We start from the raw sequence: 14,518 nt of genomic DNA, 5'->3' as shown, positions 1-14,518 counted from the left end.
TAAGAAGGGGCTTGAGACATAGTCCCAAATTAAAATCCAAACAGCCATAAATTTCCATGCAGTTTATGTAAGGGATATCTTCATCTGAGTTAGTTGCAAGCCTTCGGTGCAATCTCTGACCATAGACCCAAATGATGTGTGTCAAATAACACAGTTCAATGAGATACGCAGCTCAGTGTGAAGTCCAGCCCTCTTCATCAAGTGCACAGTCCAGAGCACGTGTGTCTTCATCCTCATGGATTTCATCAACGGCAAACTCCAAATTTAGCTAATATTCCTAATCTAGTGTGTAGCAACCCTGCCCACTGCAGGGGAGTTGGAACTAGATCATTTTTAAGGTCCCTTTCAACCCAAACTTTCTGTGATATACATCCAAAAATACCAGGAACTAGGGATCTACACCAATGAAAATGAGGTTTCCTGCAGTTGAAAATAACTGAGAATAGTCTGAAGGTATTAATTTTCCATGTGACGCTAAAAAATAATGGCTGGATCTTTACATGTCATAGATATGGTAAAAGAAGACAGTAAAGCCTTTAAAAAATTGAAGCCAAAAAGGATCACAAAGACCCAGGGAGAAGAATCTAAAAAGCAAAAATTGATAAACTGTCACATATGTAAATTTACATGCATGTAAATGATAAATATCAGTATGTTTCCTTACCAACACAAATGCTGTGCATTTCTGTCTACGTAACTGGATTTATCTGCGCTAAGTACAACAGAAGCCCTTAGCAAACTCTAGAGCTGCAGACAGCTGAATTGGTAGAGGTGGGATGAGGTGGCACAGGCAGTCTGTAGCTCTCTCTTCTGCTCCAGGCTCAGCTTTCCAAGAGGAGTAACTGTCAGGAATGTTCTCAGCTGCCTCTATGCCAAAGCACACCACGTCGTACACACTTGGTGATAGGCAGCCTGTTGTCGCTGTGTTGTGGTTCCCAAATGCTGCACAGTAAAGGAGGAAAATGCTACGAGAGCATTACTGATTTGCGTAGACTAGAAACTTAGGAGAAACAGAAAATGCAGGGGAGATAAAGCTGATTTACGAGATATTGCTCTTGATGATGATGGTTGGAGTAATTTAGCTTGCCACGAGCAACAAGCATTTCCTAATGTACTTTAGCATTAGACATTACATCCTTTACTATTTATTGGATTGTGTTTGTAGGCTGGCCTCCATGCAGTTCTCTGCTTTAGGGCATCTTTTGGGCTCTAAACAACTGCCTCAGCACTTTGTTGTAAAGGATACAACTGTATGTGATTTGTGAGGTTACATACATATAGTTATACAGTGCAGAGAGATCTCATCTGAGATCCATCAGCTGTGATACTCACCTGGAATCTAAGTGTGCGTGCTACTCTGAAATGCATACTGGATACTTACGATGTTCTGTCAAAGGTATCTCGCTTTGTTTATTGCCACAGTCATCTGGCTCTGCTAGTACAAAGCAATCTTGATCTTCCTGGAGTCCATTTGGCAAGATGCTAAGGCAAATGCTCGATCTTATTAATAGATCAAAGGAAAAGGCTTTTCTTAAGAAGTATTATTAAATCATAACATTAGAAGAGGTGGTTGCTCATTTACAACTCTCTTTTCTCAGCTGAATTTTGATCACAAGGTGCACCGACTTACTGGGCTGTCTACAGGCACCACTGCTTGGCTTTCCTGAACAAGGATGCTGCAGTTTCAGCCTCAGCAAAATGCTTTCAAACAATCAAGTTGTTTTTAGGAAATGTTCCAAAATATTTCCACCTAGAAATGTCTCATGGTGCAAATTCACATGCAGTGACTTGGAAGTGGCTGGCATACCTGGGACTGTTCCTCAGGACAGCCCTGGCCAGTTCCCACTAAGTGTAACAGCAAAAGGAGCCCATGGAGCTGGTGCTGCAGTGCTGCAAGCTGGTGGCTCTCAGGCTGACCTGGTGGGACCTGCTAAAAGGACGAGAGGGGCTCATGAGGCATTGCCAGCAAGGCATCAATTAGCACTAATTGCATGGGAAATCATTGTAATGCTACGATGGTTCATCCGGGAGATGGAATGAGTTGGTGGTTGTGCTGAACCCTGAGGACTGTGTGTCCCTTGCTGTTTGTTACTGTAAGAAAACCCATTGTGTACTTCTGTGATCACTGGCACTATTTTAGGATCTGAATTATAATTAACATAAAGAAATGTGCAACAGCCATCATGTACCTCTAGCACAGCATGGGAATCTTTGAGTTAATCTGCAAAATCCCAGTTGGTTACAGCAGGGCTCATCACCAGCAGGGCAAGATAACTTTTCATTTTCTGATAGCAAAGACAACAAACTTGAAGTTATGTGAAATGTATGAAATGCACACACAGCAGTCTGTCTTTTAAGAGGAAAGAGATACGGGCGTATCAGTTTAAAAGGTTTGCCTTTTCAAAGTGCTGCCACCTTCCTTTCACGCCGACAGCTGCAGACATCTGTGGGACCCGCTGTCTCAGCGCACAGTCACTTGCTGAGGTGAGGATGTGGCTTTTCCATGGTGAACAGCCTCGCATGCAGAGGGTGACTGACCAGCTTAGCCCGGAGCTGCAGGGTCACAGAGTCCAGCAGGGACACAGCACCTCTTGGCTACAAATGGATGTCGGACAGGACTGGTGTTTGGGCTGCCAGCCACTGGGTTGCCGTCCTGATGGGGCACTGACCTGCTGGGTCACCACGCTGCCAGGTTGCCGTCCTGCCGCCTCACTCATTCCTGGGCTCTAAGTGGCAGCCAAGGCTTGGAGTCCTGGGGTAACTCCTCCTCTGCTCAGGATGCTTTGCTCACGCAGCCACCCACGGTCCAAACAAAAATGTGCGAGGCGAGGCAGGGAGCCTCCACCTCCCCTCCTGCCACCGGCATGCGCTGACAGCATTGCACTCCTCTTCACGCGGCTGGTCCAGAGCACATCGCGTTTTGCCCCCTTTGCTTCTCATCGAACCAAGCAAGAAGAAGAATAAAGAAAAATAAAGGGGGGGGGGGAAGTGCAGGGCTGTGCATTAGGATGGCTTTGTGACCGTATCAGCAGCCAAGCACAGAGGCTACTTTTTGCAGGGCTGCAGTGCACTGGCAGTGCCAAGGTGAGGTCCGCGCTGTGTGTGCAGAGTTGCAAGGGCACGAGGAGGGGGCTCCTGGGAGAGCCGGGCTGCTGACAGCTCCGCTGGCAGGAGGAAGAAGGTAAGGCTTTAAGGCTTTGTCCCTACAGGAGCACAGTGTGTTGCTGCTGTTTGCTTATGAGTTACAGCATGTGCAGTATGGCGGGGGGAGAAGTTTTGCAGTCTGCTGGGCTCTGCAGGAGAGCAGCATTAGCACAAGCAGCGTGCTGCATCTGGGGGTGTTTTGGGATCACCACCATCAGCGAGAAAATCTGTCTGCATTCCCGTCACAGAGAGAAAAGACCATTCTGTCTCACACTTTCGTACTTTCTAAGCCTGAAGCCACTATGCAAATGCAATATTAAATGGGTTTTGCTAATAGAAATACATTACCATACAGCCATTAGGCAAGGGAGATATTTCTTCCTGTTACCACAGACAGCTCCTCTCTGCTGCAGGTACGGTGGGTGCACTGGCTGTGCTGTGCCGTGGGAAAACACACGTTTGTTCTGCACACCTCAGCAGGAAGAAACACGTGGGGGGTTTTGCATTTGCTTTGGAATAACTGAGAGCATGAAGACTGTGCTAAACAGATTTTGTGCTGTTGTGCTGCTGTTTCTCCTGTATCCTTACTGCTTCCGTGATATTTTTAGTGGTCTGAGATGTTTTAATTAGTTTTTCTGTTTTTAAAGTGAAGATGCCATTTGTCTGAGCGACTCTCCAGGTGTTGGGTTTTGTTTTTTTTTTTGCTGCTATTTGTCTCTTGCAGTTGTTAACTGTATTTCTGGGAGTTTATATTAACTGTTTGGGTGAATCATAGAATCATAAAGGTTGGAAAAGAGCATAAGATCATCCAGTCCAGCTGTCAGCCCATCTCACCATGCTCACAAACCATGTCCCTTAGTGCCACATATACATGTTTCATGCATACCCCCAGGGATGGTGACTCTACCACCTCCCTGGGCAGCCCATTCCAAAAGTGAGCACTGCCATGGCTGTAACCACCAGCAGCCTGGTCCAGTCTGGCCTTGAATGTGTCCAGGGATGGGGCAGCCACCACCTTTGTGGACAACCTGTTCCTATGCTTCACTACCCTTATTGTAAAAAACTTCCTGTATATCCAATCTAAGCCTCCCCACTTTTCATTTGAGACCATTTCCCCTTGTCCTATCACAGCAGGCCCTGCAAAACAGTCTGTCCCCTTCTTTCTTACAGCCCCCCCATTTAGACACTAGAAAGGCCACTGTATCTCCCAGAGGTGTTTGGTTGCAATTGAGTTGTATGCAGTTCAGACCCATACTCCATACTATAGGCACTCGTATCTGTAAACGAATGTGTACTTGGAGAATTATGGTTCTAAGTGTAATCGGCGTTGGTTGTTTATTATCATGAATACACTGGCTTAGGCAGGTATAGAGCTTTACTCTCACTGCTGTGCTTAATTAGCAAACATCTACATCATCTCTTTTGCTGATAGCTGGGAAAAGTGGATCAACTATGTCTCTCCCACACAGCACTATCCTGCCTAAAGTTTATTTGCTGAGGCTGCACGCCTCAGTTATACAGCAACAGTTCCAGCCCATTTCCTCCCAAGTACACGGCACTAAGGCAGGGTCCATTTAAAATAGGCAGCTCTTCCTTGCGTAGTCAACTTTCATCCACTGTAAACAAGTAGATGCAGCAGTTTGTGGTGAGTGTGAGCACAGGCGCAGCTATGCAGTAACTCCTCATCCTCAGTGTCTCCGGTTTTCAGCAGCTCAGGAGCCTTTGCTCCTTGCCAGACAGCCTGCATGCAGACCTGCTGGGAGGTAAGCAGTGTGCCTGCTGTGGGCTGGGAATTTGAAGCTTTTCTTTCTCATTTTGCATTGCTACTGAGTTCCCATGTGAGGAATTACTTCATCCTGCATCTGTTTTGCTTTTAGAAGGAAAAGTTAACTGTTACTTGTGTGGATGATAATACACGCTATATGACACTGAAGTTCACTGCTGTGTGCGCCTTTTCAACCCTGCTGGCCTCAGGCAGCCCCTCCAGGGGCCACACTGTTGTTGGTACACCTTGTTGTGCATCAGTCTCTGCGCAGCAGCAGCTGCAGTCGTTTGTTCAGCTTCTAAATGTTGAATTGAAAGAAGGGAGTCAGGTGTGACAACGTTGTGCCCTTCCCTGGCCAGCTGTAGCATCACCTTTCCTTCTCAACTCTATATTCACTTCTGCTCCACGTTTCCTTCTCACTACAGAAGTGTTGTCCCTCTACTTTCTCTGCTCCTTTCGGAGAGAATTCATCTCCCTTTGGTGCCAACACACACAAGAGCAACAGGACATTGCAGCCTTGCTTGGTGGTAGCCCACACTCTGGGTGCTCTTTGCTCACAAACTGGTGGCCAGGCAGCCTCCATATCTCCAGTCCCAGCACCTACACACACTGTGATTCAGCCCATCTCATGCATTGAGAGAGCAATAGGGAATCCTTTTGAAGCATGGTGACTGTAGAACGTGTCGCTCTGCTCTTTTGGTTCTTAGAAGGCATGCTTTCATGCAGTGCTAGGCAGATGACACAGCCTGCATTGATATTACAGAGTCCATCAATGGAATAGCTGTGCAGCTTCTTGCCCTAATTTGCTTGTTTAGAGACACCCAGAATATTTATCCTAATCATCTGTTTCTGCTTCAGAGTAGGTACAGGAGGAAATACCACAGACAGCCCTGTCACTGGGAAAGCGCATCATTTGAATGTGCAATGTAAATATTTTAACTAACCAAATGTAAACACTAATTCGCTTTCACTATGGGAAAAGACTGATGTAGTCAAAAACGAGCTGGCATAAAAGTGACCCTGTATGGAGGAGAGACAAAATTGCTTTTGCACATTATGGTAATCAAAATAGAGTGCTTAATGAATTGCCTTGTGTGAAATGAATTACAAATACAAATGTGCCTGACACGAGATGATCGGAAGTTGCTGCTGCCTTAACCTGAGAGGGAAGGACTTTGTGATTCATGGGGATGTGAGGTCACGGGAGGCCTGACCTGTGTTACAGGGAGGCTGGAGAATGGAAGAGAGCCTAAACCACAAGTATGGGCTGCCTATCTCTGGGTCTGCCATTTTCACCATGCCAGTACAGTCCATTCAGAAGTTTCCACAGGTTACAAAGATTATAGGAGCAACATAGTAGACACAGAAAGAAGTGCCTTATTTCATTCACACATTTGTTGTGTGGGTGAATTCAAAGGAAAGCAGAGAAACTGCTCATGTGTTCTGCCTACACTGGGTTCATAGCTTCTTGCTGATAGGGCTTTAAGGATGGCCGTTCTGTTCACATCACAGAGGTGACTTTAAGCAATTGCAAGATGTAGCAGTATTGAAGATTGTGCCATGGAGAAATTGAAGGACAGGCAGGAAAAGGAGCTACAAATGCTTGGTACTATCTCTTGAATGTGAAGGCTGTAGTGCATCAAATAAGCAGTCCTGTGGCCTTTATCTTTCTTGTTGACAAGGTGGTTAACTGATATTTGATAGAAACCTCAGAAGAGAGGTTTGACTTCCAGCACTGAGTCAGGTCCAGAAAAATACTGCTAAAGCAGAGATTACAGGGTCCTTCCAGATACCACTCAACTCCATCACATAGTAAAGGTTGCGAAGTAGAGACCCTACACAGTATGGCTGTTCCTCAAACCTGTAAGCAGAAGAACTATCTGGAGGAGATTAGTTTGGCTCTGTGTTCTAGTCAGTGGATTGTGAACACCAGAAAAACTAACTTGATTTTTGTCGATATCCTTGTTAGGGAAGGAGAGATGGAAACAGAAGGAAAAAACAAAAGGGAAGAGTAGTCCCCCATGGTAAACGCTTGCAGTTGCAGCACAGATAAATCATGCAGTGTGTAGCCTAAGAGTCGGAGCCTGCCATTGCTACTGCAGGCCAGCTGCAGCCAAAGCAGCACATCTCTTAAAAGTTATCTGTCTAAATAAAGTAAAAGCCAAACCCCTTAAGTCATCGGTGAAGCGAATACAATAGTCTTATTTTCAGTATGGAGCATTTTTTTATGTGCAGTGCAAGTTGTTTTGTGTAGATGAGAATAACTTTGCCATTACCTTTGAATAAAATTCCTGTTGCTGGCAAATCAATCATTTTATGCAATAACCTCTTCTGGCTATTCCCTCAAATGCAGATCATCCAAATGTTCTTTACCTCCCAGACAGATGGATCAGTTTTCACAGGAAAAAAGTAAATACATTCAGAAGAAAGTGCTCCTTTTTTTCCCCACTGGGAATGGAAAGCTCATAAACTCAGACATTTTTGTTACAAAAAGAAAGGAAAGAAGAAAGAAAGAAGAAAAACGTGCTCATTTAAGCACAAGAGAAAAGGTGGCAACAGATGAGTTTGTTGTAGAGAGTTCATGGCATTGCACTTCTGGAAGAAAGTGGCACTATTTGAAGAAGGACTTTAGATCATTGAAGAGAGAGAGAATTCAAGAGGAGGGAGCAAAAGTGCAGCTGCAAAAATCTTTGGAATGATGCTGTAAACTTCAGGGAGAAAGGGAATTAGATAAAAGAATCTGTGAGAATGGGAATAGGAATGTGAATGGGAACAGATTGTGCTGGTGAGATCTCTTGGCCTGCGCTTAAGAAGAATTCAGAATATGATCTGCATTCTGTGTCTGTTTGGGAAGGGGGAAGGGACCTTTCTCCATTTATGGTAAAGTGGACTAATACTGGCTGTTCAAACAGTTTAAAATCTGCTTCAAACCGATTATTTATTGCAACTTGAAAGTATCATGGTCAGGAGAAAGAGAGGAGCTGGAGTCAGTCCCCAAAAGTGCATGGAAGTGTAATTTATGTCTCCCTCCCAAACCAGAAGCTCTGTGAGGGAGGAGAAGAGCACCACGCTCATCCAGTGCCTCTCACTCACTCAGACAGGAGATGTTTTCAGGAAGCCTTTCTGGGTATAGCTGTAAATCTCAAGGTTCGAACCTGCATGGGGAGTTTGGATGCCCCCATGAAACCCGGGGCTGAGTGAGGTGCATATTTTGAGTCTGAAGGTGCCACTTGAGGCTGGCTCTCAGGCACATGAGGATTATGGCATCCCAAGCATCCCTGGAACACACCTGGAGCTGCCTTGTGCATGGCAGCATTTCTGCAGCAGCCGGCTGGGCTGTGCGGCAGCTCCTGTGCCCACAGCTGCTTCAGAAGCCACTTTCTGACTGTGCTACTGAGCAGTCTCCAGCCTTTGCCTGCTGTGCCACTTCTGTGGATCACAAGATCTTCAAATCTGCACATGACCTATTCCAGGTGAACAGCAATAACTTTCAGTGCTGTGAGTAACTGTGAGACGAATTTATACATATGCTGCCATAGGCTGTCAGTAGTTATAGACAAGCCTCAGTCCTCTGGAGTTTCTTAGCTCTGCTCTTGCGGTGCAGCTGATTCCATTTCAGGGTATGTCAATTTAATAGAATATGCTCTAATAATAATTTACATTTACACAGCACATCTCATCCCATAGTACTTTATAAATCATGTATTTTCAATATCGCTGACCTTTTGCAGTCCCTTGAGTGCAGAAGAGCAACCATTTTACAACAGCAATGCAAACAATGGGATTTTTTTTTTGCTCTGTAGTTCTAGAGTGACACGTTAATTATAGAATAAATCATTTGTTCTGTAAGCTGCAGCTCCTGTTTTTGAAGGTTTTCATTCTTTACTGTGAGGGTGGTGAGACACTGGAACATCTACAGCATTAATGTTCCCTGCCATCAGTGTCCCTTGCCATAAATGTTTAAAGGGTGATTCAAAGCTTGCTGAGATTGGTACATGTCTGTCCCTGTGGCTCTAGAGCTGTGGGGGCTGGCAGAGGCCCGCTGAGGGAGTGCTGAGGTCCTTATCCTGCTGGAGCATCCTTCCAGGGATGTGCCAATGTTCAGCTTGTGTGCAGGACTCCCTGGGTAAAAGCACTTTTCCTCTATTGATTTTAAGAAAAAGCTCCAGTGGAGCTGCTTTTCTTATTGTTAAAGAAGTCAAAAGGTAGATGTGCAACCTGTCATGTCACGGTATTTGCCAAACCAGCAGTTCTGGAGGTTAATTTGGGCCTTATTTAATCCGTTGTTTTAAACAGGAAAATAGCAACATTTCTGTTTTAGTTGTTCAGTTCAACAAATGGATTTCAAAACCACATTTAACGTGAATACCATGGATGGTAACTCAGTTAATAGTACATTAAAAGAATCTTTAGGTTTTCAGTGTATTGTTTTGTCATTTATCTCTGCTTGTGGCTTGTCTGGGTTTAATGCAGTTTATCCCATTTAGGAGCATTACTGAGACAAACTCCATTAAAGCAGGCATTATAGTCTCTGTTTTGATTAGCACTCAAGGCCACTGGAAAATGATGCTTAAAAAGAAATCCATGTTTCTTGTGATTACTAGCACTGTGATCACCACCAACTCCTATGCAGTTTAAGTCTGGGTTGTCTTTGTTTTGTACTTTAAATCCCAGAACTGACAGTGAATGCCTTTGGTGAGGTCTGTGACATTTGAACTGGAACATTTATCTCAGAAACAACAGTTTGTACACTTTCAATGCTAATACTTGTAAGAAATCGGATCTTCATATGTAAGTCTTGTGGCTAAACACCATTACTAGCTAGTGTTTTGCAAAGCTACCTTAGTGGGGCTATTTTACTTCATGGTGAGGCTTTGCAGGCATTCAGGTACGCACATATTCTGCTCTGACAACTCCCTGACTAAAAAAAGAAGTTTGTGCTATTTGTACCAAGGTAGCAAGTAGGACCATTTCAGTCCCAGGCTGGTACAGGCAATTAAAATAATTTCCTCACATCATGTTTAAAGCACTGACATGTAATTCTAGGACAAAGCCTCTCAGCACCTCTTCCCAACACTTTTCTGCACTCAAAGGATGAGCAGCTGCTATTAAATGCTAATGCTTTTCAAGGGTGAATGGCCGTTTTAGGATGTGTTATTAACTCTGTGCAGATGGGTGCATTTTCCAACCTATTGCACAGGGCTGATGTCACTTGCTGTTTTCTTTACAGGTTTTAGTATTGTTAAGCAAAAAGAAAAAGAGCAGTGAGAAATCCAATGAGTCTGAAGTGTCTTCTTGGTCTTGGTGGGAATCCACAATTAAATGCTCCAGCCATAGGAAACAGACCTCAGACCTTACAGGTGTGTGGAGTTGTCTGTCAGGACAGAAGGCTGCCCAGGACAATTTATCAGCTCATTTTACCAGTATTGCTGATTTCATGTACTGTAGATGGATACTGATGTGCCTAAAAAGAGCTACTTAGCCTGGTCTTCGTCTTTTATTCTTAAAGACCAAAGCAGCCCTGTCTTTCCATTGACTTGCTAGCTGCAGTGTGAGAACTCAGCTGTGACCTGAGGTCCTTTGAGCCACTCGTCAAAGGCTCAGAGCAGGATGAATGCTTGCTTTTGCAGGCTTCCTTCTATACAGAGATAAAAATTGCTGGTTTTTTTTGTGGTTTTTTTGTGTTTTTTTTTTGTGGTTTTTGGTTTTTTTTTGTGTGTTTTTTTTTTTTCACTCTCTAAGTCCTCCAGAGGTGAAAGATGGCACAAAAGATTATACTATGTGGAGTTTCAGCAGAGATGTGGGTGTCTTGGCCTATCTCCCTACCCATATTGCCACCGATGGGCTGTAGCCATGCTCCCCTGCCCCTTTTCCAGCCCTCAGTGTCCCTGGCCATAGAACAACCATGGAACAACCTAGCTCAGGAGCCTTTTCTGTTTCAAAGGTGCCTTTTGGGGCTGGCCTTGGCCTACAGTGCTTGCTTCTGAGGTGGCATGAGCCAAGTGACAGCGGGCAGCAGGGACTGGTGGCCTGGAATGCCTTATTTCAGTGACACAATCAGTGAGCTATTCAGGTTTTAAAAGGAAAGGAGCTGAATGTCATAGAAAATAATATTATTTATTTCGCTGCTTCTGCATTCTTTCTACCAACATAAAATCACTGAGTACAGAAGCTCTTTCTGCCCTTTATTCATAATGTGGCCTGAGTCACTTTATCTTTTCTTCTTTGGTTTGGGAGTTTCTTGATGAATTCTGCTCAACGGGGCTCCCAGTCCTGCTCTACTCGTGCCATTTGTTTTGTCTGGCCTTGCACAGAGTAGATAATTAACACCATAGTTAAAATACCATCAAGTTCATGCTCTGTTACAGTACTCACACATTAAGAATGAGCTTCAGAATGGAATAACACTGAACTTAGTACTGAACCAGGCTCCACATTAATTTGCTTTTTACTGTTGTTATTTTTATCCAGGTAGTTGCCGGAGATAAGCTAAAAGGCATCTCACTATGCCTAAACAACAAAAGATAACCAGATCACTGGAAGATATTATCATAATTAAATCCATTTTAAAGTCCTCATTTGTGAATTCGTGATAAACCAGAATAAATTCCTGCAGTTCATGATTTCTCCTTACTTAATTAATTTATGTGCCATTTTAACTATGAATGAGGCTTTACAAAACCACAGGGACGCAATCTTTGCCCTAAAGAGATTGTAGCTGAAATTAGACACAACATATAACCAATGGCTTTAATAGACAAAGCAGGATTACAACAAACAAAAATGATTTAAATTGTGTATAATTGTTTACGTTATATGCTTGTGATAATGCTGTTATTTGGAAAAGACCTGTTTATCACCCCTCAACATGGTGTTTATTAACAAAGCTCTGGAATAAAGTCATCATTAGACTTTGGTGCTTTAAACCAGAAAACCTTAGATGCTACTAATTAATTATTCCTTTCATAAGGGCAATTATAATGAAGAGCTGGATTTGAGTCTTTAGTGACATATTTGACTTTGTAGGCCTCCATTTTTATGGAGGATCTTCCCTCCATTTTTAGCCTTTTCTTCTAGGCTACTGATGTCAACTTTACCTTCAGTGTTTTACTACACAGTGAAGATAGGGCCTCTTGGAGGCTCCAACAGGACTTCCATGCTTTCTTTACCCTCTATTGTGGGTGCACAGTAGAAAGAATCATAGAATCAGAGGATGGTTTGGGCTGGAAATATATTGAATATCCTGTACTCCAAGGGCAGGGTGGGCACCCACTGGATTAGGCTGCCCATCCAACCTGGCCTTGAATGCCTCCAGGGATGGCGCACCCACATCTACTCTGGATGACCTGTTCCAGTGCCTCAGCATCCTCACGTTAAATAATTTCTTCCTAATATCTAACACAAACTTTGGATGTTTAAGTGAGGTTTGGTCCGTTTCCAGATCTTATCCAGGTCTCAGAGCAGAGGAACAGATGACACATCAGAGGTCAGAGCAGCGTAGACTGAGCGGGAGGCATCAGACTGGAAACCTCCCCTCCTGCTCAACCCCTCCTGTAGGAAAGGCTCTTCTTTTCCCCCAGTAAATTGCTGAGATACAAAAAAAAGTTAGTGTATCCCACAGGCTTTTTGTGTGGCTAATTAGTCAATATTTACACAGCTCTGTGAAAATGCTTAAGAAGTGCCAATTATGAATTATAATTATCTTGCAAAGATGATTGGGAGCCCACATTGGCATGTTGAGTCAGGTCATGGGAGTAAACCTTTCATGTAATGTCTCTTATTTAAATGCCTTACCTATTCCTTATCTCCTTTTTTAAAGGATGATGAGAAGCATTAGTTTACCCTCAGGAAAGATCAGGTCTGACTGTTTTTAATAATGAGTTATGTACTTAGTCACAGTAGGTAAATTTACAAACCGAGCAGGACACGCTCAGAGATCGATTCTGTCTGTTCAGCAGATGGTTTTACACCATAGGCATCAGGATGAGCCTGCTGAGACTTTAAAACAAACATTTGTAAGTAACATTGCCATAAGCCTGTTAATATAGTGGCAATTCCTATTTTAAACTCTGCAGAGCTACTACTTTATTTATACCCTATCTATTTACTGAAGTATAATAGATTTACTCTGAAAAGATAGTAAATCTCAGCAGACTCATACTGAAGGCTGACATTTAAATGTCAGCTGACTTTCACAAGATAGTAACTAATGCTTAGCTCTAACCACAGGGTACCTGGATATATTTTCATAGTGGCACACCAGTAATAAAGGCAAAGGGAGATCAGCCTAAACAAAGCAATATGTGGCATGACTTAAAGTTTGTGAAATTCTGTTGCAGCAAGAATATTTTGTGTATTTTTTTTTCTAAGGTCTCAGTATTTTTTTGTACCTACATTATTATTCTTTTCTGGTCTCACTAACTGGGTAACAAGAGGCTTTATTATTTATTTTACCTAGATGTAACTTAATAGGGCAAATAATTGCTTCTATTGCAGTCCTCATATTTTAACATGTAGAAACATGCGTATGTTAATAGTGCATTAACTAAAAAGAAACCTAGAGCTGCAGGTAATTCCACAGAGGGGACCACATTCTGCTTTCAGTATGACAGCAACTGAGTACAGAGTGGGGCCAGAAGTTCCCTGCGTACCTATCTCTTTACAGTAAGATAAAATTTTAATGGGGGAAATGTACAGGGAAATGAATATTTTGTTTTAAAAGGCTCGTAAAGGGAAAAGAACGTGTTTTTGAATCAGAGTTTTTAGACAGTTTGTTAATGTTATGCTTACGCATGGCTTCTGTAGCTGCGTGGGGATGTTGAACACCATGTTGGTATGAGCACACACATTGATGCTCCACAGAGGTGTGTTAAATATTCATTATGATAGCCGGATTCATGTGGTTTTGTCTGCTTCTCCTCTACCTGTAGTCCTAAGCACCATCAGATAATTAAACATTATAGGCTCTGTGGTACTGAGTCTATTGGAAAGTCTGGTCATTCACTTTCTGTGATGCCAACTGGAAAGGAGTGTGATGTTCTGCCATTGTTCTGCTTGCAGAAAATGGGGCTTTTTTGATACTGGACCAAAATGATTCATCCCTACGTAAATCCTTAAGGCTTCCAATAAGGATTTGATGGTAATAGCATTCAGCCCTTGCGTAGGCAATGACTTTAGAAGATCTGTGTAGCACTTATGCATACCATTACTGATATGGGACTTAACTGCACATTAAGAGTCTTGGTTTTTGGGAAGTACCTGCAGGCATCCTCCAGACCCACTACAGTCATTGGAGGTGAAGGCCTCCATCAACTGGTCTGAAATTGCTTTTTGGGAAGCAGGAAGCTGTAGGTCCTGTGCCAGGTCCGGGTGCTGTGGTTGTCCTGAGGATGTCACAGTCACACCTGATGCCTCTGTGTGTGCCACAAGTTGCTGCAGGCAGCAGAGGTTATGGGGCATTTGAGGCCATCCCAAGGTGGGTCTATGGGGGCAGATTTCATTTGCCTGAAGACCTAAAGCCAAGGTGCTGGGACCTCTTTTCAGTGCCATAGGTTGTGTCACTGGGCCTCTGGCTGTTGTGCCAGCAGGGCACAGATCTGCCATTCCTGC

The 14,518-nt window shown here is 43.5% G+C and overlaps 1 protein-coding gene across 4 annotated transcripts in view; it reads left to right on the top strand.

The window, feature by feature from the left end:
• The window catches only part of PAG1 (phosphoprotein membrane anchor with glycosphingolipid microdomains 1), a 90,433-nt gene that overhangs the window by 49,517 nt on the left and 26,398 nt on the right, over window positions 1-14,518 (top strand). The window contains exon 1 of one of the 4 annotated variants that reach the window (XM_015855851.2): window positions 2,991-3,181. The exons of 2 other annotated variants lie outside the window; for them this stretch is intronic. The gene's annotated coding sequence lies outside the window, so the exon portion shown is untranslated. Of the gene's footprint in view, window positions 1-2,990; window positions 3,182-4,734; window positions 4,908-14,518 lie in introns of those variants that run through there. One more of the 4 variants, XM_015855852.2, reaches the window with a different exon arrangement.

The sequence above is a fragment of the Coturnix japonica genome, chromosome 2 (assembly GCF_001577835.2).
Source record: "Coturnix japonica isolate 7356 chromosome 2, Coturnix japonica 2.1, whole genome shotgun sequence".
NCBI lineage: Eukaryota > Metazoa > Chordata > Aves > Galliformes > Phasianidae > Coturnix > Coturnix japonica.
This window is presented reverse-complemented; position numbering and strand designations above follow the sequence as displayed.